Raw genomic sequence first — 22,725 nt, 5'->3', positions numbered from 1 at the left:
CTCATCCACTCTATGGAGTCTTCATGGCACGTCTGTCCACGTGCATCTTTGAATGGGATCCAGAGGATGTCGCTGCTCTTCGCCGTGCAAAGGAGGGGGAGCTAGCAGCAAAGAAGACCGGCCACCTCTCAGAAAAGGCACTCAGTGCTCGCATTACCCGGAGGGAGTTGGCACTGCACTGCCGCAGGAGGACCAGAGGGATGGAGGAGACCACCAGCCTGATTGGATCACTGATTGATCACTTTGACAGTGTGGATGGGAAGGACACTCTGGGAGTTCCTCTACTGGACCATGATCGGATCCAGCAAATATGGAAAGAACAGCAGAAACATGTACTGTGTATCCAAGACCCAGAGAACTTCCCACTCTACATTAAGAAGGGGACACTGAAGAAAGGTGGTGTGGAGCTGTGCTGCTACAGGTGTGCCCGTGGCTCTACCTCCCTGGAGTCTTTCCACCTCCACTTGAACCGCTTCATCCCAGGTATCCCATATGGATTACAGTGTCTCTTTAAGTATTATAAGCACTGTAACTGTTTCCATTACTTTAAAGTAATGTCACATTCTACAGTAATATTACAGTCCTTTTCTGATGTCAGAACAAGAAACTAATTTAATTACTTTTCCTCATTCATTCTGGTTATAATGATGATTTTTCATGTATTTACATAACTCTATTGCATGTAACCTCATAGTACCTCAAATGTAGCACATATCTTGCGCGTGTGTGACCCTTTTTTTCTATTTTATTTAACCTTTAGGAACCAGTGCCAGTGATGCACATTTTCAGGCCTATCTCCTTGAAGGCTTGATGCGATGGAATGAAGATCGGATGGAAGAGGCTGTAAAAGGAGCCTCTTCCATCCGATCATATGGCAGTGCCCTGCGAGAGGCTGTGGACCAGCTCAGCCGAGTTGTGTTTGGGAAGCCCTGGGATGAGCGCTACCGCCCTCCTGGAGTATACACAGGCAAGAAATACTCATTTAACACTAATATAAATCATTTATTCATCAATCCACATTTTTGTATTTTGAAACATTATCTGTATAACCTTTTATGTTCTGGAAAAAATATTAAGAACACTTTCTTTTTTGTTTTTTTCTTGTAGGTGAATTGCTGGGGGTGGAGTATCTGTACAGCCAGACAGGCAAAACATTGACTCCAGTGCTCCAGAACCCTGAAGAGGAGGACAGGTTGGTGGAGCAAATAAATGACGAGGACCTGCAAGATGAGGGATTTCAGGAGGAGATCATGGAGGACATCACAGTGTCAGTGCTCTGTGAGGATGACCCCTGCCATGATCTTCAAAAGAGCCCCCCATCTTTGACAACCAGTCCTCAGGCCTCTGCTCCACCCCACCCATCCACATCCAGTAATGGAGAAGGACAGCATCCTGCAAATGATGTATTTTCAGGTTTCAACGGCGGCAGAAGAGTCAGGAATTGAGTGTCCTTAATCAGGGACCGGCTCCATCTGCCTCAATTCCTGTGGCTCAAACCCGGCTTACTGCTCTGAGGGAACCACTGGATGAAGCACCAGTCATATCAGGCCCAAGACACACATTGGTACTTCCACCAAATCAGGAAGGACAGGCTCCTCCTCTGCGGCCTGGTCGCCGGCGCATCAGGGAGCGCCCCATCACACCTGCGCCCACAGTACCTGGTCCCACAGCATCAGAAACTGCACAGCCTGTTTCAGCAGCTGGGTTAGGCACGTTAGTTCTGAACCCAAACATGACTGTGCCAGTGGTGATGGCAGCTTCTGGTACTGCAGCATCCGGTGCAGGCACAGCTCCACTTCTTCCTGTGTCTGCTGCTCCTCTTCCTACTGTGTCCCGTTTCACTCAGAGGAACAGGCGGCGGCGGGCTCTGGAGGAGAGTGGAGTCCAAAAAAGGAAGTATGTGAGAAGGGTTACCTTCAACACATGCAGCAAATGTGGGCATCCTAAAACAGCAGAGTTTGGCCACAGTAGATATGGTAATGCCACATTTTGCTCGCGTTCATCCAGTGGAATGTCTCTGGATGAGTGGCTGCGCCAGCAAAAACATCCACAGTAAACACTGTACAATGTTTGGCCTGTATATATTGTATATAAGCAATTTTCTTATGTTTAAATCAACAAGCCTGTCTGTCTTTATGCAGTGCTGTTGAATGTTATTGTATAATTGTACATTGTGTAATATTTGACCTAATATTTGACCTGTATATGTTGTATATATTTTCACATGGGTGAATGGGCTGAATAGTATTTTATAGTCCTGTATGCAGTGTGTGTGTGTGTGTGTGTATTCACTTGTATTTGTTTTATATTTGTTCTGATAAATCATATAAACATTTAAGATTCACTCTGATCTTTATCAAAGAAGCTCCCACACAAAAACACGTTTGAATGCTCATTGTTCATATTATTAAACCATAAACAGGTAAACATCACAAGTCATTGGACGGGGCATATCATGTTAAAGCCAAAGTAAACACTAAATAAACTAAAAAACATCTGTTGATATTGTAATATATTTAAACATATCTAAACTAAGCTAAATCAATCATTAATTATTTTACGCACGTTGTGGGTTTTAAACATTCCAACAACTCTATACATTGTCGCACAGCTGACGGCACAGACTACGGGTTCGAGTCCAGCCCATGGCAGATGATTTGTTTCATATTTCACTTAAACTCCTTTATAATGAACAGGAATATTGCCTCAATACCGCTACACGAGACGTTTGTCCGCGCACAGCGGGGCTCCACATTTTTCTCAACTTTTTCCCTTGCGTGCGACAGCGAGAAAATCGGACCCCTTCTTTTGCGCAGCAAGCGCTCTACCATTTGAGCTAATCCCCCTTGTACAAAGGGTCAATTGCAAGTCAATCAGATCTCACTACACTACATGAAGTGTACTAGTGAAGTATTGGAAGCATCAGACTTTTAATCTGAGGGTCCAGGGTTCAAGTCCCTGTTCGGGCAGAACACTTTGTACTCCCTCTTGCTTGTACACCCCTTCCCTCTCTGTTAATGTGCTTGGACAGAGCTCTGTGAACAGCCAGCCTCTTTGTGTCTTGCCCTCCTTGTGCAAGGTGTCAATGGTCGTCTTTTGGGCAACTGTCAAGTCAGCAGTCTTCCCGTGGTTGTGTAGCCTACAGAACTAGACTGAGACCATTTAAAGGCCTTTGCAGGTGTTTTGAGTTCATTATCTGGTTAAAGTGGCTCCAGGTGTCTTATATTATTATTATTATTATTATTATTAATATTGAACCTTTTCACATATTCTCATTTCCTGACCTACTGAATGTGGGTTTTCCATTAATGACTACAGCTGGACCAATGCACAGACTGTGGACTTCTCCATAGACTGATCTGTGTAGATAGGACACCAGTATTACTGTCCAAACTGTCTTAAGTTGGAATGTTTATGACACCATCAACTGATGATCCTGTGTCAGGACGTTGACCTTAAAATATGAAACGACGAGGATGGGATTCGAACCCACGCGTGCAGAGCACAATGGATTAGCAGTCCTACCTGGCTCACGACAGTCTGTCCAATTCCAATCTCCTCGGCCTATCGCGTACGCCGCCGTCCAATGTAAGATTGGATTTCATCCAATTTCATTTCATTTCTCTATAGACTCTATGTCTATAGAGTCATTTTTGAAATGTTCACTTTTCATGGACACAGAGCTGGATCAGTGTCCATGATGGCCACTACAAGAGACTGAACAACTGTTATCACACAATTTATTTGATCACAATTTGACCAAATTCAACCAAAAACACCGAAGAACAGAAGCCACCTTAAAGTTCTGCACAGGCTGTGTTCAAGTCAGAATAATCAGCAGTGTGAGGTACGTGCAAAAATCCAAACCAGGACCCTGGGAATCTGAGGAGGAGGAGACTAGCTCCTAGCTACATATAGGCTGACAGCTACAGTCGTTTTGGGAAGTTGGTCAAACTTTCTATATTTCTGCATAAATATGACCCGAAACACGATCAATGCTGAATTCTGCAGGCCGACAAAACATAGCTGAGCTAGACAACAGAAAAATGCATAAACCGCTAGCGATTAGCACAATGCTAATTTGCATTGAAAAACCCATAAGGTCGCTAGCGCTATTAGCGTCACACTTTTAACCCGTTTTCTTAAACTTAAATAACTTAAAGTGCCTCCTATGAGCGCATGACGTAAGGTAAGGGCTTATGAAACATAATACTTACAGACAGATATTCTCAGACGACTAAAAAACATGTAGCAGGATGAAAAAACACAGCAGAAACTTTCCACTTGGCTCTGGAACCATTATGCTACTACGGAAGCCTCGTAGGACAATCTCAACTCAAACATAGGATTTTGGCTGACTATAGGGGGCAGCACAATCATATTTACACACAGTGTATGAATCTATCATTTATTTAAATGTTTTATTACTGAAATGTCTTTCCATACTTTGTTTCAGTGGGCTGCCTTTCTAGTACAGTGAGGCAGATGTTTAAGTCATGTTTATGCAGACATATAGAAGATTTTAAATGATTCATACACTTTGAAGCAGCACTGTAAATATGCATTACTCTGTGCTACAGATGCTCCAAACCATCAACCACCTGCAAACAGACACATACAACCCCAAGAGTCCAGCAGAGCTCATCACAGCATGGAGACACTTCCAGAGTGATTCTTACCTTTGATCATCAGATGGCTGATCAGCTTTGAAATTAATGGGCTCAAACATCGACCGATCACTTTTCATGGACACACAGCTGGGTCCAGGTCCAGCAGAGTCTGCTCTCACATCCTGGATCCTGATAGAATCACAAACACTGACTCTGAGCTTCTTCTATCAGTTAAATTCTGCTTCATGTTCATGTTGAAGATCTGTTGGATTTTCCTTCTTTCTTCTTGAGTTCATGACATGTTTTGTTCCTCCAGTCTGTCAGGTTGTCTGATCACACAGGAGGGCTGTGCTTCTCTGGCCTCGGCTCTGACCTCCAACCCCTCCTATCTGAGAGAGCTGGACCTGAGCTACAATCATCCAGGAGACTCAGGAGTGGAGCTGCTGTCTGCTTTACTCAACAGTCCAGATTGTAGTCTGAAGACTCTCAGGTACACAGAGACCACAGAGCATGAGTCCTCCTCAGTCTGTCAGTTTAGCTCATATATCCACAGCTGTTGATGGATGGACTGAAACTGCAGAGAAGAAATAATCACTGATCCCTGATGTTCATCTTCCTCCATCATTAAGTGTCCATCATGTTAACTTCACTTTTCTTTATACACGTTCTTCATGTCAAAATACATACAGACTGATTTTCAGTCACACTTAGTGCAGATCAAATACTAAATGATGCCCTACTTATTAATGTCCTCAGCTGTAAGAACCACTGAATTATTTCCACAAACAAATGTTCCTGAAACAATCCATATGTGAAGCTTCAGAGGAGACAACAGCACAATGGTAGAAGGAGGAGTTCCTTCAGTCAGAGACAGAGAGCAGGGAGACACTACAATATTATCACTGTAAAAACTACACACAGACATGAGTGAATGTATTTATTTGAAGTGTGTCAGAAACTCTTCCATCCATGACACATGTGAACCAGGCTTGTGTTTGCATATAGAGTGAAAGGAACAAACAGTCAGAGACAGTGTGGCTTGTTTGCTGCTTTGGATAAATGCACAATGCTGAGATCAAACCTACACTGTTGCTGCATGAAGAGGATTTTACAGTAAAGCACTGACAGAGAGCAATATTTCACAGAATGGAGGACATGAATAAACACAGAGCAGATCAGGAGAGACTCTTCTGGAGTCGACACAGATGAGTTTCAGTCTGTTTGTGTGTCTCTGACAAACTGAGGAACTCTGCTTCATGTTGATCAGCAGTTTGGACTCATGTTGGTTAGAAAATCATTCTGACTGTGTTTCTTCCTGCAGGGTGGAGCATGGTGGAGAGCAGTGGTTAAAACCTGGGCTGAGGAAGTGTAAGTTTGACTCAGTCTTTCCTCATGTTATTGTGCATGAGTCAGTGTTCATCAGTCCATCAGAGCTGTTGTAGCGCAGCCTCGGCGGTTGGATTTCTTTGGTGTTTACTGGAGTTTATTACTCCCCAGCAGGAGTTTTAGGTTCCAGCTTTGTCATTGGTTTTCCTTTTTTCTCTTGTTAGGGAGCTTTAGTGTGTTGTAGTGTCTCTGTGTTTGTTTGGGCACTGCTCAGCTCTGAGTTCATGAACTGCAGCCTAACACTGAAACCAGCCTGTGTAGCTGCCGATCTGAGAGTGGGGACGAGTGGGGAGGTGCAGACATGCTGTGTGTGGGTTTCCCCTCAGCCTGGGACATAACAGAGACAACCAAAGCAGACAAAAGACAAAATCCAATAAGAGACCACAAAGGGTTGAAAAGGTCCAAACACAGGAAGAAACAGCTCCACAGTCCAAAAGCAGGCAGGACTCAGACACAAAGAATCTCATCCAAAGGGTCAGACTGGACTGATGGACTGAAGAGTGAAGACACTGAGACACTGAGCTGTGAGCAGCATTATTAGGGTTAGGGTTAGGGCGAGAAACGCCACTGTTTAAGAAAACGAGTTACCACCAAAATAAGTTTCACACGGGGTCTCTGTTTAAAGTTTTTAATCAATTAGTAACAAAACACGTTATCCGCCATGTTTCCCTGCACCGTTTCTTCCCTTTTTTCCCAATCTGCTACAAACACCCTGATTTTCAGCACAATGCAGCATTTCCATTCAACCAATCACGGGGCAGCTTTCCAACTGTCATGGCGGAGCCCTGTCAGTAGATAGAAAGTATGTCCAGTCGTCTTTTAAATGAGTGTTTTAGCTGTGTGAAATGAATAACTTTGACAGTATCCATGAGGCAGTCCTCGTTTCTTCCATGGGAAAAAAGCGGAAGCCTTCCAAACAGAATCCCGAAACTCAGCTGGAGGGAAAATACCGGCCACTTCCTGTTCACATACTAAAGAGAAAAACTTTTGTCATGCGGATCAACGGACAGCCGGCGAAATAATATTATTAGAAATACATATATAAATACATAAAATGAGTTTTGTGATGAAATGGATTTATAGCTTTTTGGGTGGAAAAAGATTTGATTGTTTAATAAATGTTTAAAATCAAAATATAGATTAGATTTTTTGATGTTATGACAAACTCATGATGATATATTACAGTTTGAAACATAAACTAGAAGTTTCATATAAACCCTTTTTGGAAAGAAAACACTTTTTTCTGGATTTATAGTGTTTTGGAAGCAATCTCTTCATTTGTTAGGCGGGACAGCCGAAACCAGTTAAACATGCTTTTACTGACAGCTCTGAACAGACCACATTAACTTATCATTCATTTTAGTGCAGCCGCCACAACTTCCATTTCACAAACCATTGTTTAATCTTCAGTTATTATATTTCCTTTTATTTTGCTTTGTGCTTTGGTTTCATTCTGTAACACTGGACTTATTTTTATGAAGGTTTGAACTCTGACAGTGTTTGAACAGGAGAGAAAGGAGTATAAAGTGTGTAGTGAGGGCTTCACAGCCTTAAAGCATCTAGAATAGCTGTAAAAAATAAAGCCCATCACTTCACGGATTTCACCTTTGCGGGTTATTTTTGGAACGTAACCCCGCGATTAACGAGGGACCTCTGATGAGAAGGAAGAGACTGGGCTCTCAGCTGCAGTAAAGGGGGCAGGTCTGGCTCCAACACAGGTTTCAATGTGCAAGATGTCTTGCCCTCACATTCTTCTTCCATTTCCACTTGTCCTGAAACTTCGGCCTTCGCTGTCAACCTTCCTTTTCTTACTCACACTTGCCATTTTAGAAATGGGCAATAGAAAAAACACAGATCACTGGCAAACAGGGTGGTGAGAGTTTGACCATGTTTGCTGCCATCTTGTGGTGAAATGTTAAATATATATAAATAATAATCATTTTTAAAGGTGTGATTTCATCCTGTGGACAACAGTACTGGTGGCATATTAGGACATTATTGATTTTATGACAGAGGCTTCGGCCCAGTGAACATATGAACTGGACTTTTGGTCTGTTCTACAGGAAAAACCCTCAATGATAATGCACCAACAATCCCAACCAAAGAAAGGAACATAAGGAAGAAGAACCAAACAGGAAGAAAATAGAAATAACTATTGTATATATAACCTAGAAAATTTCACAAGACATTTTGAGTGGGCCAATGCACGCTCACCCACACTCTGCTGCCGGTCCGCCCCATTATATACCACCAAACCCTTCCTTTAAAAAAATGGGTCTGTAATAACCACTCCAGAACAGCAGGGGGCAGCGTCGAGTGCTGGGTTTCTCTGCGCTACAGGTGGATTTTCCTCATTACTGCAGAGAGCGCACTGTGAACTGACGCGCTGTCGTCCTGCCTCATCATTTCTTTCCTGAATTTCAGGTTAGTGATGTGTAAAATGACACAGAATAAGGATAACACGATGTGAAAATGTGTTTAAGAGTTGAGTGAGTTATGTTGGCCAAATAGCTCTGTAGAAACATGGGTTTAATTAGTTGCTGTGCTCCGTGACGAGCAGGCTGAGCCTGAGATACTTTGTTAGCTTGGCACACACATATCCCTCCGCGCAGTGTGTGCAAGTGAGCTCCGTATAAGTTTGCTCCCACTTGGTTATGAGTTGTTTCGCCAAATGAGTTGTGAATAAAATGTTTAGGATTGAATATGAGTAAGACAGAGTTAAGTAAAGAGTTGTTAACCTTGGTTTGATGGGTCTTTGCAGTATGGTGATTACAGTGAATGAGTTATGCTCATCGAAGGACAGTTTATATTAAAGACTGTTAGTAGAAGTTTGTAAAAACATTTTGAATAGCTTAATATTACAACAGTCCATACATTTTGAGTATAAAGAGTAAGAAAAGACATTTTTGGAAATGTATTTTATTTTGAGATGGACTGAAATGTATTGATGTTGATTTATGATTGATTCATGTTGAACGGACATTCAATATTGCACATACATTGGACATAATGAGTCTGAACAATAAGAGTTATTGTTATAAGTATTTTCTGAAGGAAATGTCCAAATAAATGACTGCAGAGAACGCACTGTGAACTGACACGCTGTCGCCCTGCCTCATCATTTCTTTCCTGAATTTCAGGAGTTTATCTGGCAGCCCGGTGCCGTTGCTACGGTACCCGTTACACATTCACTACCTCAGATTGGTCAACACTCACAACATCTACATGAGCATCAGTGTGACTTGGCTGCTGAGCGGGACCATGAGCGCTTATGGTCTGGCTTGGTGCTCAGCCAGATGAAGTTTGACTCCCAGCAGCCAACCAGTGGTCTCGTGTGTGAGGCCGTCTCCCTTAAAGAGCGCCTCCCACTCGCCACAAAGGAGGACCTGCTGCTGTTTGGACCCCTGTCTGTAATAATGTGTCTTTGCATGCTGGCCATCTGCTACTGCTATGTGTGTGTGTATCGGGCTGCACTCAGCGTGAACACAATGTTGAAGTCCAGCAACCACCGAGCCAGATGCACCATAGGACTCTACCTCTCACTGTTGTTGCTCCAGCTGTCATCAATCATATTTCATATCATCTTTACTATGACGCTGAAGAGAGAAGCCCTCTGCAGCGTGACCACCTCCATGGTGCTGCCTCTTATAATCATAATTCCCTCGTGTATCAATCCTTTCTTCAACGCCAGGAATCCACAAATCAGTTATCTCCTCTTTTCTGCATCCAGTCAGAGGAGACAGGCTGAAGAAGTGGTAGAGATGGAGGTGATTCAGTAGAGCAGGAGTCCTATTTATGTGCCTCATTTGTTGAACTTTAAACAGCATATTTATTGGATTTCTCCCTCAGACTTTGCAGGAGCAGGATACATCTCAAAAATCAGAAATCTGAGTTTAGATTAAGGATTTTGGGGAAAGAAATTGTCTAAATTGTCAGAATTTAAAGTCAGAATTCTGAATTGAATCTAAATGAGCTATGAATATATGATTACAAAATAGATTTTTAATTTGTATGAATTTAATTTATTCATTGAAAAATATATACTCCATTATTGACTGTTTGTCTTACTGTGTCAGGTCCCCATTAAAATGTACCCCCTCTTGTATTATTTGAACCTATTGTGTGCAGAGGCAGCTGAGTGATACTATCACACTGTATTAAAAAGAACAAAATAATTACAGAGAGCACAAAATGAACTGAGGACAGACTGCAAGCACCTCAAATAACAAACTCTACATTGAATCTTTGTGGCATGTGTGATACGTCGCTCCATTTGAATGCTTGGTGTTTATTCTAGATATCATTAATATAAGTGTCCGTGCAGTTATCACAAAACAGCTTTTCTGGCACTGTCAGGTTTCTGAGTGCACATCTATCAATCACAGAAGTATATCTGTGGATGCTCTCATTCATCAGGTCAGAGTCATTTCCAAGAGTTTCAATGGAGGCAGCTGGACTCCAGGACTGTTTTTGAAGATGTTTCCCACTCCCCCGAGTGGCTTCTTCAGTTCTGCTACTGCTCTGGTTGGAATCTGAGTTTTATGTGTTCAGGACCTCTGTGGGTGGATCTTGCAGGAGCTACCATGACTAAGATCTCTCAGAAAGTGTGTCTGGGCCCTGTGCAGGACTAGTTGACGGCCCATCGTTAGAGTTTTAAAATTTGAATGGGAGTGAAGTCTGCTAGGCAAAACTGTAGCATATCAATATTTATCTGCCATCAATAATGTACAGGAAAGCATGTATACTGATTAAATCACAAAACACGCTGTTATAAGTGTCTTATAAGGAAACACAGACACTAGGATCCATTTTCCTGCACACGCTGTGACAGTGCCTAAAACTGCAGTTGATCCTGTGGCCACTTGGGGGTGGCACCAAAATTAAATCCCACAGGTGTTTATGTTCAAATGTCAACAGCAAAAATAAACAAAAATTCATGTCTATAGATAATTATTCATGCAAATGGTTCTCAGGCTAATCAAGAACTGCCGTCCCTCAAATGACCAAAATTCAGTCCCATGGTCATGTTAAACTGTCAGTGGTAGAAAGTATCTATGTAAAGCTAAAAACAAACAAACAAAAATCAATAAACACTGTAGTCTTTACCAGGTAACAACATAATACAGCAAATCTGCAGTTCCTTACATGGCCACTTGGTAGCTGGTCCAAAATAGTTTCTGTCCTGATAGACTTCCATATAAAATACTTTACAGCTAGAATTATTTTTTAATTAAATTTGAGCAGCCAGACCCCAAAAACCCCATATCCAAAACCACTGAGGAGAGATTGTTGAACTGTATATGCTTATCTAATTCAAAGTCATGTGTTTCTGCAGATCAAAATAAAATCATGCTTGTATATCTGATTGGTTCTTAGCAGACATAGTTTGGTCTGATCTGTGTATAGGACATTGTTTCAAGTCTTGTGGCTTGTTCAGATGTAGTTTTGTGAACCTTTGAGCCAGTGTTGTGCCAAAAAGTGATCATGCCAAAAAGTGAGCCTTAAAGCTGTTTCGCCAGATGTCTGTAGTACAGATACTTGTAACTTCATGTCTACAAAACACTTTGTGAAAGGGAAATGCTTACAAGTGCTGCAGTCTGTCATGCTGGTAGGCTTTTGGTTGGAGGATTTCTGAGGCTGCTGTGTCTGATAAATGTCTGTATTTTGCTCCCTAGCCCAGTGAAGCTGAGAAACTGTGTTGAACAGTTAGAAATGGAGACTTGCTCGTTGGTCTTGCTCGGTAACCATGCTGAAGAAATCTTCAGTTTAAGGTTTGCCCAAATGCCAAAGGGCCACTGAACACATCCACACATTTGCTCTGAGCTCATGTGATGTGCACCAAACTCTCACTCTGCCTGCAGCATCGCTGGAAGTGTCCCCCTCTGTCTTCTACAGTCTGATTTGAATGATGTCTGATATCAGCAAACAGTGGGTTTCACGCAGCTTCAATGGGAAATAAACACTAACAAGACAGATAAGATCAAATATAACATCAAACTCTGAAACTACTAAATTCTTCTTTAAAGCATGCAAATAAATCACAGCTTATGATGTGTGGGGGAGCACAGAGCACTAATAACATGACAAACAACCATTCACACTCAAATTCACACCTACAGGATATTTAGTCACATTTAAACATGTTTGTGTTGCTATAGCAGACCCTGTATCAGTGATGAATTATTGCAATTTCAACATATGACCACCAGAGGGAAGCAGAGCGACGTGAGGCAGCAGTTGGCTTCATCCTCAGACTCTGGCCCCCATCAGTCCGGCTGCTCTGACCTTTCTGTCTCCTGCAGCGTGCAGCTTTCTGTCCAGTTTGCTGACATGAACCAAAAACTTTAGCTTTGATCAAAGATGCTGTATTGAACGAGTCGATCTGAGTTTCAGAGCAAATGAAGCTGCTGAACTTTACAGAGAGAACGATCAACAGACGCTTGTTGTTTGTTCCGTGTTTCAGGGACTTACTACAATAAAGATCCACCAGTTACAGGCAGCAAAGATCAATGAGGTGATCACATTGATGATTGATCAGATATCGACAGACTCACCTGCTGAATCAGTCCTGACTTCCAGAAGTTTCCACCTTCGTGTGTGGAGCTGCTGGTTCTGCTGCAGTCTGTCTGACAGGAGCTCAAAAACGAAAGTAAGTCCACAGAAGCCACGCCTTTAAACCAGGACACGTGACACAACAAAGCACACGGAGCCTTTCAGCAGCTGAGTGAACACAGAGACACATCACATACATACAATATACATCCATGTCTTTCTCTCTGCTGAAGTTCACTGCTGAACACATTTGACCTCATTAATAAACAGAGCTCAGTCAGATATTTGCTACATCAGCCATGTCTGTTTTAACCAATCAAACCTGGATGTGATCAATAACCTGCTGTGGAACACCTTCTTTATGAAGAGCATAAAGCTGCAGTCAGTGATGTTTCTGATGCAGTGTGTCTCCAGCAGGGGGCGCCCTCACAATGGAAACATGAAGCTGATTTTTACAGCAGCCTCCCTGTTGTTGCTCTGTCTGTGTCTGTTTACATGATAACAGCTGTGACACAAACAGAACAGTGATGGACTTTATTCAACCTGCTCAGCGAGAGAAGCAGCGAGCAGCTCTGATAGAAGTCTGTCTGCACCATCATCAGGGTCTGATGCTGCTGCAACAGCCGGACTCTGGGACAAAGTGACGTCAGCAGATGTCGGGTTGTCCTCTGAGTCTCTGAAGCAACATGCGGCTCAGCTGGAAAACAGCTTCTGATGGAGCTCTGATAGTCTGACTTCATCTCTGAGAGGAAGAAGAGGGAGAAGCCGCTGCGCAGCGCGCGGACTCTCTCCAGCAGCAAAGTGCAGAGATCATCAGAGCTCCACATGAGCTGAACATGAAGAGACACAGTCCGCTAGCAGCTCCTTCACTGTCGGCCTGCAGCGCTGCTCCCACACTCATCTGGACTCTTTCATCCACACACAGAAAACACGAGCGGAACATTCAGCCTGCAGAGGAGCTAAACAATACATTCATATATTCAAAGAATTACTTAAGAATTACTAATCCCTGTGGTTAAATTATTTATTTATTTAAAAAAAAGGGTTTCCATAGTTTCCTTTTAGGGTTTCCTTGGTGTCAGTTTGATATTACATCCTTGAACCAACCGAGATATTATATTATGATAAAAACAGAAGATTTTGCGCAGTTTTTGTAACAGTATCAATTAGTCCATCTGCTGCTTAAATAAAATAATGTGTCATGTGTCTTTACTTATGCAACATGTATGATAATGTTCTGTCTCCTCTCATTTCCAGACGTGCAGCCAAAAACATGTGCAGTGATGATATGTGACGGTATCATCATGGTCTCAGAGAGAAGAGCTGAGTGTGTCTGTTCTGATCTGTGGATGCTTGTGTCTCTTCTCCCCTGTAGTTTCCTGCTTGTTGCTCCGTCACACGCCCTCTGCTGGTGAGCCGCGTCATTACACACAACCGCTCATGTAATGAGGTGAATTTATAACTTTTGACTTTATGTGGAGGAGGGATTGATTTTGGAATGAGGAGGCTGCAGCCTGCGATGGCACCACTAGATGTCAGCGTTTCACAGCATTGGTGGTTCAGTGGTAGAATTCTCGCCTGCCACGCGGGAGGCCCGGGTTCGATTCCCGGCCAATGCAATGACCCTTTTAACTGAGGAACATGTGAGGGGACATATATTCACCTTCACATCTATGCTGTTGTTCAGTAAGTTGTTTTTATATGTGTTAACAGACCTATCTGACTTCTGTTAACATCACTGTGACATACTCACAGAGGCACTACACTTCACAGACGAGCTTCAGTGGTACAGTGCACATCACATTTGAAACAAGAGCACTTACCATCACTGGTAGTGAAGGTGTCCCAGGAAGAATTACTGTGATGTTTTACCTTTAGACCCTTTTTATAGAACACACTCATTTGATTTAAATTAAGAATGTTTGTTGGTGCAGTAGCCAGCATGAGCACTGTAGATGTCTTTATTTAAAGAAGAAAAAGAGAAAAGACCATATTTCACCTCTTTCTGAGCCTCGTTAGTGGCTGAAAAAAAAAAGTTGAATTTACATGATTGTAATGTGTACATCGGTCCCACACAATCATAATACGTAAAACCAACACAATTTCCTTCTTTCTCTTAATTAATAATTTCTTGTTAAACTAACTTATTTCAATCATGTTAGGTTGTTTAAAAGAATCATGTTGATTCAATGTATTAAATGTTCAAAATCTAAACCCAATTTATTGTGTAATTCTAAAATGATTTCATCATGTCCAGGAAACCCAATTCTTAACTGGTATTAGGTACCTTTATAGTATTTTCATTACTTCATATGAATTTAAAAAGATTTGTTTCTTACAATCAAAATTGTATTCATAAACCAGTGGTTCCATATCGAGGTGTGCTGAATATTAACTTGCATTCACACAGAGACAAGTCTCACAAACAAATGCTGTATTCAGAACAGACACAATGGCCATGAACTGATACATTACCCTGTATCAAAAACAGTGCATTGAAACACAATAATGCCCCTAACTGTTTCAGCATGGATTTTAAAACAGGTTTTTTCGTGAAACTCATCTGATCAAATACAAAAACATGTCATAACATGCAATTAGCAGTGGTAAATGAAACATTAAAGGATGGATGTGAAGCAAATGGCATAATGCCCTCCATAGTGGATTTGTGGAAACATTGCTGACTGTTCTGGTCCTCTGACCCTTTCTATGAAAGAGTCTGTTTTTCAGAGCGAGTGCCTTATGAGAAAGTTCTTCATTCAGTTCCATAATGATCTTCTGGAGTACCTCAAAAGTGTAGCAGAGGTTTCGAGGATAGCTGAGGTTGAGGGCATACATTAGGCCAAACAGCATGGAAACAGCCAATGCTGCATTGTCCAGATCCTGCAACACCTTGATGCCCTCCAGAACGATTCCAATGTCCTCTGCCTCTGGCATGTTCTTTCTGGACATAAAGCCCCATAGTGGTGTCTTCAATGGCTTCTTTGATGGACTCTTCATCCATGCCCTGTGCCGAAAGACATAAAGTGACAGGATGGACAAGTGAGGTAAGGAAAAATAATAATTGTACCAAACAAACACAGTATGTTTCTCAGCAGTTCATAGTAACAAGAAATTACACAAAAGCACATATTTCATTCCTTTCCTTAATAGTTGGGTACAAAATGATGGACAGTAGAACTACTTTTTTATGTCCACATAAATTAATTAGATAAACAAAAGAAAATGGAGGATAAAGGGAAGCCAGCAATTATTCATATATACATGTATGTATGTCAAATTTAAGTCTCGAGGCTGCTCACTTGTCACAAAGTTCCTGCCAAAAATATTCATAATCTAAGATATTCTAAACTTTCCATGACCTCTCCAAAAGTCCACACACCATTGTCAAAATTAGACAGACATACAAACTACAGTCTGAAATATGTATCACTTACCTCATTTTTGCAACTACTGTTTTGAGCCTTTGTCCGAGTTGACCGCCTCTTTTTTGAAAGACATTTGTCAGTTTGTCAGAATAGATGTCCAGCTGAGACATAAACTTGGACTGTAGTGGGATGGTGGTGATTCTTTTAAATTCAGCGTTGATCTGTGAAAAGTAATATACACAAAGGGATTAGGTTCAACTGGTCAGAGAGAAAACATCATGCTATACTAGACTAAACAAAAATGTCACAATAAGGAATGTTAACAGCAACTCAGAAGGCAATATAACAGCACTTACCATTACAAGTCTCTATGTATGTGTCAATAGGAAATAGGACGAGGACCTATAAGAATACACAAACACCACTGAGTTTGCCACATGTCCATGATTGAAACACATCAAAATAAAAAGAGCAACATATAAAACATCACGTTTAACATAGTGTAATTAGGCCTGTCACTATAACAAATTATAATAATAATGTTGATATTATTATTATTATGAGTAGTGGTAGGCCTATTACAATAGCTTATCTGAGCATAGTCAATGGAGTTAAGTCAACCCAGCACGTCATGAGCAACAGAGCCAAACAACACGCACTCTCTACATGCTGCTGGGAGTGGGCTCATCTGTATGTGTGTGTGTGTCAGCATGTGTGTTTGTGTCAGCATGTGTGTTTGTGTCAGCATGTGTGTTTGTTGGACTGGGCAAGAGGACTAATGGGTGGTGGTACCGCGCGTGCCTCCAGTGAGAAGGCAGAGAACTGCACTCGTACAACGCGGACTCTCTCTGAGAGCAGGTTCTATACATGAGCATGTTTAGACTCGTGGTGAATTGTGTGGAAGTGTTGAACCGGTGTTGAGCAGCTTCACAGCTCTCTGTGTTGCTGTAACGTCCAAGCCCTGCAGCACTGTGACGCAGACAGCGAGCTGACCGTGGTCTGCTCAGAACATCCCGTAAACGGCACACAATGAGTTAAAAAATAAGAACTACCTGTTGATTTGACACATTTTAAGACAGAAGCCGCGGGACATATTAAATCTGACGGCCGGACATTAAGCACTTTATACGCTACTAAGTTTGAATGTGCTTGTTTACAACATTCATGTATGTTAGACATTAATGTATTAAAATACATACTACATACAGTGTGAAAGAGACTGACTATGTTGTCATTCGTCTGATGATTGTTGTTAAACTCTTCAGGAATCTGCAGAAAGTTCGATGAGGAGCAGCACGCTGTGTCATCATCCTCATCAGAGCCTTCTACACGTGCTTCCAAGGTGCCAACAAGACGGTGGCAAAAAAAGGCCAGAGCTACATCAGCTGGTCCTCTCAGAAGCTTTGATAAGGTAAGAAAAGTACTGTGCTACCACAGGTATATTGCAAAACTGAAGTGTTTAATTACATCTAGTGAGGGGGCAGCAGTGGTTAGCACTGTAACCCTCACAGCAAGCTCTTTGTTACTGATGCTACCACAAACATGCACAGTTTTAAGTTGGGAAATTCTCCTTCCACAACTTGGAATTTGAATCATCAAAGGTGTCATAAGACATTCTATACCTTATGAAATCAGTCAGTGAGGCTTAAAGCAAAGTTTTCACCGAGGAGTAGGTTTTTTTATTCAACCTCAAATATCCTATGGGATGGTACATTTCCAGTATGTGAGTATGTTAATTTGTATTGTTTGTCCATGCTGAATCTGCTACAGTCTGTGAATGAAAACAACCAGAGTTTGACAAGTCCGGAACTTGGTCCACTCAGCCAGCATGAAACGGTAAATGAAATGTAGGCCTTCATTACTTTGCGTGTGGCAAAGTACATTCTTTGTGGATGTATATCCATTACTAATTTCCTCCATGATGTATTTGTTACAGGAGATGGCCGAGGGCGACCAGGCTGAGATGGCCGAGGGCGACCAGGCTGAGATGGATGAAGGCAGGAACTTGACAAGTCCACTGCTTGGTCCACACAGCCAGAATGAAACGGTACATAAAATTTAGCACTTCATTCTTTGCGTGTGGCAATGCGTAAGTCCACCAACACGTAATGTAGGTATGTGTGTATGTAGTCACCTGAATGTGAAATGTGTTTTGTAAGTACTCTCTCCTGAAAGTGAAAGTTGGCATAGGATCTGAATGTGTGTGTGGATTAAGCAGTAAACCACCAATCCTCAAGGTGCGGTTGATAGTGTCATCAGTTTGTTTTTAGAAGTTCTTGGACAAGCTGAATTTTATCTGGTTTAGTATAATGTGTCTAAAAAAACTGTATGTCTAAAAAACTATAAAGGTTGTAAAGCAAGTATTTCTTTACACTACGTTTCTTCCTCAATTTTGGTATTAACAAAACCTAACATGAGAAAACGGATATCAATGCAGATGTAGTTTTTAACCGTTGGCTCTTTTTTACTGTTTTAGGGAACCACTGGAAATGGCACGAAACAGTTCATCGGTTCTAATGAAATGGATCCAGTTGTCTGCAATAAAAAGGTACAGTATATTGTATGCCATGTTAATATTAGGTTACGTTTATATGGTTTTCTAGCTATCAGTATGTGACTTTTCACATTATTAAATATTACCATACATTTTCACCAACAGTGTCAGAAGCATCAGCTTGTGTGCACAACAGTATCATCCTTGGACAAGTGCATCCAGTGTGTGGGACCTGTATCCTCCTTGAAGTGGCGTGGATATAAGTGCAAAGGTAAGCTGCAGTATTTAGTACAGTGGTGTAGTACAGGGCCGTAGGTGGACGTGCACTCCTTACATCTACCTAAAACATAGGTGCACCTGAAAGGGAAGGTGTCTAATACAACAGTCCAAAAATAAATCCTTCTAACGTTTGTGCATACAAACTGATGCAACTGGATGCCAATTGTCAGATATGTTGTTTGTTGTGTCGTGTTCTGTCATAGCCTACTGACACATGCAATAATCATTTTTGTCAATTTAATTATATTAAATAAAGTCTAAATGTGGTGTTGTATGTAGTTCAACACCACCAAGAAATAAAGCCTCCACATTTAAAACTATTGAAACACTGAACCTTCAGGATGGAGGATTTATTGTGGCATTTTTATGGTACACTACATGTATTTTTATCTAGTTGCATGTAATAAACTGATCCTTTGGTGTATGCATTCTCATTTACAGTATCTCACAAAGGTGAGCCCACCCCTCATATTTTTGTTGTATCTGTTGTATCTTTTCATGGGATAATACTATAGAAACAAAACTTTGATACAACTTAAAGGAGTCATTGTACAGCTCGTATAACAGTATAGATTTACTAAAAATAACTCCACATACAGCCATTAAAATAATTTAATTAAATTAAAATTTAATTAAAAAATATAAACAGCTGGCAACAAAAGTGGGTACTATGCTAAAGGTTGTCCCGATTCTTGTCTTTTAATTCTTTTTATTCGCTCTATTAAAATTAAAACAACATTTCTATTGTTTCTGTGTAAATCATTGCTATGACACAAGACATTTTTAATTTACCCATAAAATTAAAACTTTTAAAATGTGTTACAGTTTGTTTGGGTGTCTGGCATAAAAAATGCCTTGAGCGAATTACAGATGACCTCCAGCACCATTCACAGGTGAGTCCCTATATAAGGTTTCTTGAATATCTAACATCTCTTGCTGTTTCCAATTATTTAATTTGTTTCTCATTCTTTCAGGAGCCACAGTCTTCTATATGTTCTGTGGACAATCTGGTGTCAGATGAGGACAATTCAGAAGTGGGTAACCTATCAGATTTTGATCACAGCCTGTCTGATGAGGAGTACATACCAGATTCGGAGTCACAAAATGATAATGATTCAGATACAAGCATACCCTCGATGTCTAGCGGTAGAGAGGTTACAGAAAAAACTGTTATGGCTGAAGGAACATCTCATGGATCAGATGCAGACATCCAGGTTTGGCCTAGCCAATCCAAGGCTCCACCACCTCTTAAAGACCATGTGATTCCCAGTGCTGCTAAAAAATCACATTTAGGTACATCCACCAAAAAGGCATCAAAGAAAAAGCCAAAGGATGAAGCACAGCTTCTCAATCACAACTCAAGTCAATTGACTATGACCATAAAAAATTACTGTTACATTTGTGGTAAGCCACAAAGCAAAATTTCTCGCCACCTGAGAACACATAAAACGCACGCTGAAGTTGTATGTTTGTATGTTTTTTCCCTACCTGAGCACTCACAAGAGCGGAAAACACTATTAGAGAAAATGAGAAATAAGGGAAATTTTAGACATAACGTTGCAGTTTTACAAGATGGACCATTGAAAGTTAAGAGAAAACCTAAAACTACTACTAAGATACTGAAAAGGAACCTGGAAGAACCAGAGTGCTGGGTTTGGCTGCTGCTCTACAGACTGCATCCAGTCACCGGATTCCAGGTGGTGTGTGGAAGCTCCTGACAGCCATGAAACAGGATGAGGTTGCTTCGGTTGTGCGAAATGACCTATGACCTATTGTTCAGTTTGCCCAGTCCCTCTACAACAGACATGGGCAAGATGCTACAAAGAGTGAATACATGAGACAGAAGCTCAGGGAAGTTGGTCGCTTGTTGGTGTGTCTGCGCTCGGAATTCTCAATACAAAACCTGGAGGAGGCTGTGAGAGAAGTAGTTTGAGGCCACCCTCAAACTACTTCTCTCAATGGAGAAAGGACATCTTTCCAGAATGCAGGGAAAATCATTGGATGAGATTGAACTTGAGGGTATGTATATCTTGAGTGATTATTTAGTCTGAACACAGTGCATGTGTACACTGTCTTCATTTGACCTTTATTCACACCATGTCCCAGAGGAAATTGTGTTTAGTGATGATGAAGCCAAGGACAGCGAGAATGAGTCCAATGATAGTGGAACGGAATTCACAACGGCAACAGAGTGTGAAACTCGTGAACCTGTTGATGCTGCTTCAGAGTCTACAGTCACAGAGCCGCTCCATGACACGGGAGGTTTTGGTAAGTTGCCTTACACTATACTTGTGTTTCTGATGATGAAATGTATTTTACCATGACAAAAACTTTTTTCCATATGTGTTCAGCACTATCACTTCACACATGGCACAGTATATATGGCAGAGAGTTAAAGGTGGAATATGTAGTCAGAGTTAATACCAAATATTGACACTAGGTGGCAGCACTTCAGCCTCCATCCACTGCTGCACTACCAGTACCACTCTCAGTGCTTTTTGTTTCCATTGACTGTACAACATGATTCAATCCATGTTATTTATATGACAAACTATGTGTAGTGTTTCTATGTGTGTAGCTGACATGTTGCTCAGCTTCCATTGGACACATATACTAGATGGAAGCTGCAGCAGGATTGGCTGATGACTGATCACAGGTGTGAACAATCAGCCGGTGACGAGTGGAGCAGGAGCAGCTGCCCATGCTGCAGAGACACAAACAGCAGCAGCACTCTGTGACCCATGTCCACTCTGTGTGTCCTCCAGACAGTCTTAAGATTAAGATTAAGAAACCTTTATTAGTCCCACAATGGGGAAATTGCATTTTTGCAACAGCAGGTACAGACAGCAAAGGATAAGTTAAGAAAAGATATATATGATAAAATAAACTACCAATAAAATATAGAATAGAATCATCAACAGTTTACATATGAACAGTTATTGCACAGGTGAGTGGAGGGAGAAGTGGTCTGTAAGAAAACTGTACATAGTGCATCAGAAACTAAATAAATAATGTGTTGTACACTGTGGTGTGTGAATATTGCTCCTATCAGAAGTGGTTATTATACAGTCTGACAGCAGCAGAGGTTGTGTGTAATGACGCGGCTCACCAGCAGAGGGCGTGTGACGGAGCAACAAACAGAAACTACAGAGGAGAAGAGACACAACAAAGATCAGAACAGACACACTCAGCTCTTCTCTCTGAGACCATGATGATACCGTCACATATCATCACTGCACATGTTTTTGGCTGCACGTCTGGAAATGAGAGGAGACAGAACATTATCATACATGTTGCATAAGTAAAGTCACATGACATGCACCACTGTAAATAAAGGAAACCACATATTTTTAAGACACTTAGAGCACAGAGCCCAAGAAATAATATAATCTAAAGCTCACAAGACACAAGACGAACAGAACAGAACAGAACAAATACTTTATTTATCCCAAACTGGGAAATGTTTTCTATTGCAGCAGCAATGTACAGGGTCAGTATCATCCTATCTGCTGGTAAAAGTCTTTCTCCCCGTCGGGGAATCGAACCCCGGTCTTCCGCGTGACAGGCGGAGATACTATCCACTATACTAACGAGGAATGCTGCCTACCACCATCTGTCATAGCAGCAGCCACCTGGTGCGGTCATGTGTCAGCTGGGGTGTGACGGAGTGGCTACGTCAGTAACTGTGGGCAGACTGCAGGTGTGTGTGCACCCAGACACACACAGGTCCCAGCTGAGAGCAGCCGGACCTTCCTGTCCTCCTGTCCATCGCTGTCCAAGGTGAACCGACACCACCAGACCACAGGGCCATTATTTATTTAGCAGGAAAGAAGAAGATGCTCTGCAGCATTCAGGTGTGTTAACACAGTGCAGAGAGAGGAAGACATGAACAATGGTGTCAGAGCAGCAGCTGTTGCTGCATCAACCTGGAAATCAAACTGTTTATATATATGCACAAACTGTACGTTCATAAGTCACATGACATGCACACTGTAAATAAAAAGGAAACCACATATTTTAAGACTCTTAGAACACA

General features: G+C 41.6%; 2 non-coding genes across 2 annotated transcripts; one reads left to right on the top strand and one right to left on the bottom strand.

Moving 5' to 3' along the window:
• Positions 1-14,096: 14,096 nt before the first annotated feature.
• On the top strand, positions 14,097-14,167 carry trnag-gcc (transfer RNA glycine (anticodon GCC)). Its single transcript has one exon. It is a non-coding gene; the product is annotated as a tRNA-Gly (tRNA).
• Positions 14,168-22,213: 8,046 nt separating this feature from the next.
• On the bottom strand, positions 22,214-22,285 carry trnad-guc (transfer RNA aspartic acid (anticodon GUC)). Its single transcript has one exon. It is a non-coding gene; the product is annotated as a tRNA-Asp (tRNA).
• Between the last annotated feature and the right edge of the window lie 440 nt (positions 22,286-22,725).

This window comes from Parambassis ranga, unplaced genomic scaffold (genome assembly GCF_900634625.1).
Source record: "Parambassis ranga unplaced genomic scaffold, fParRan2.1 scaffold_21_arrow_ctg1, whole genome shotgun sequence".
Taxonomy (NCBI): domain Eukaryota; kingdom Metazoa; phylum Chordata; class Actinopteri; family Ambassidae; genus Parambassis; species Parambassis ranga.
Note: the sequence above shows the minus strand (reverse complement) of the source record. Positions and strands in the feature narration are given on the sequence as shown.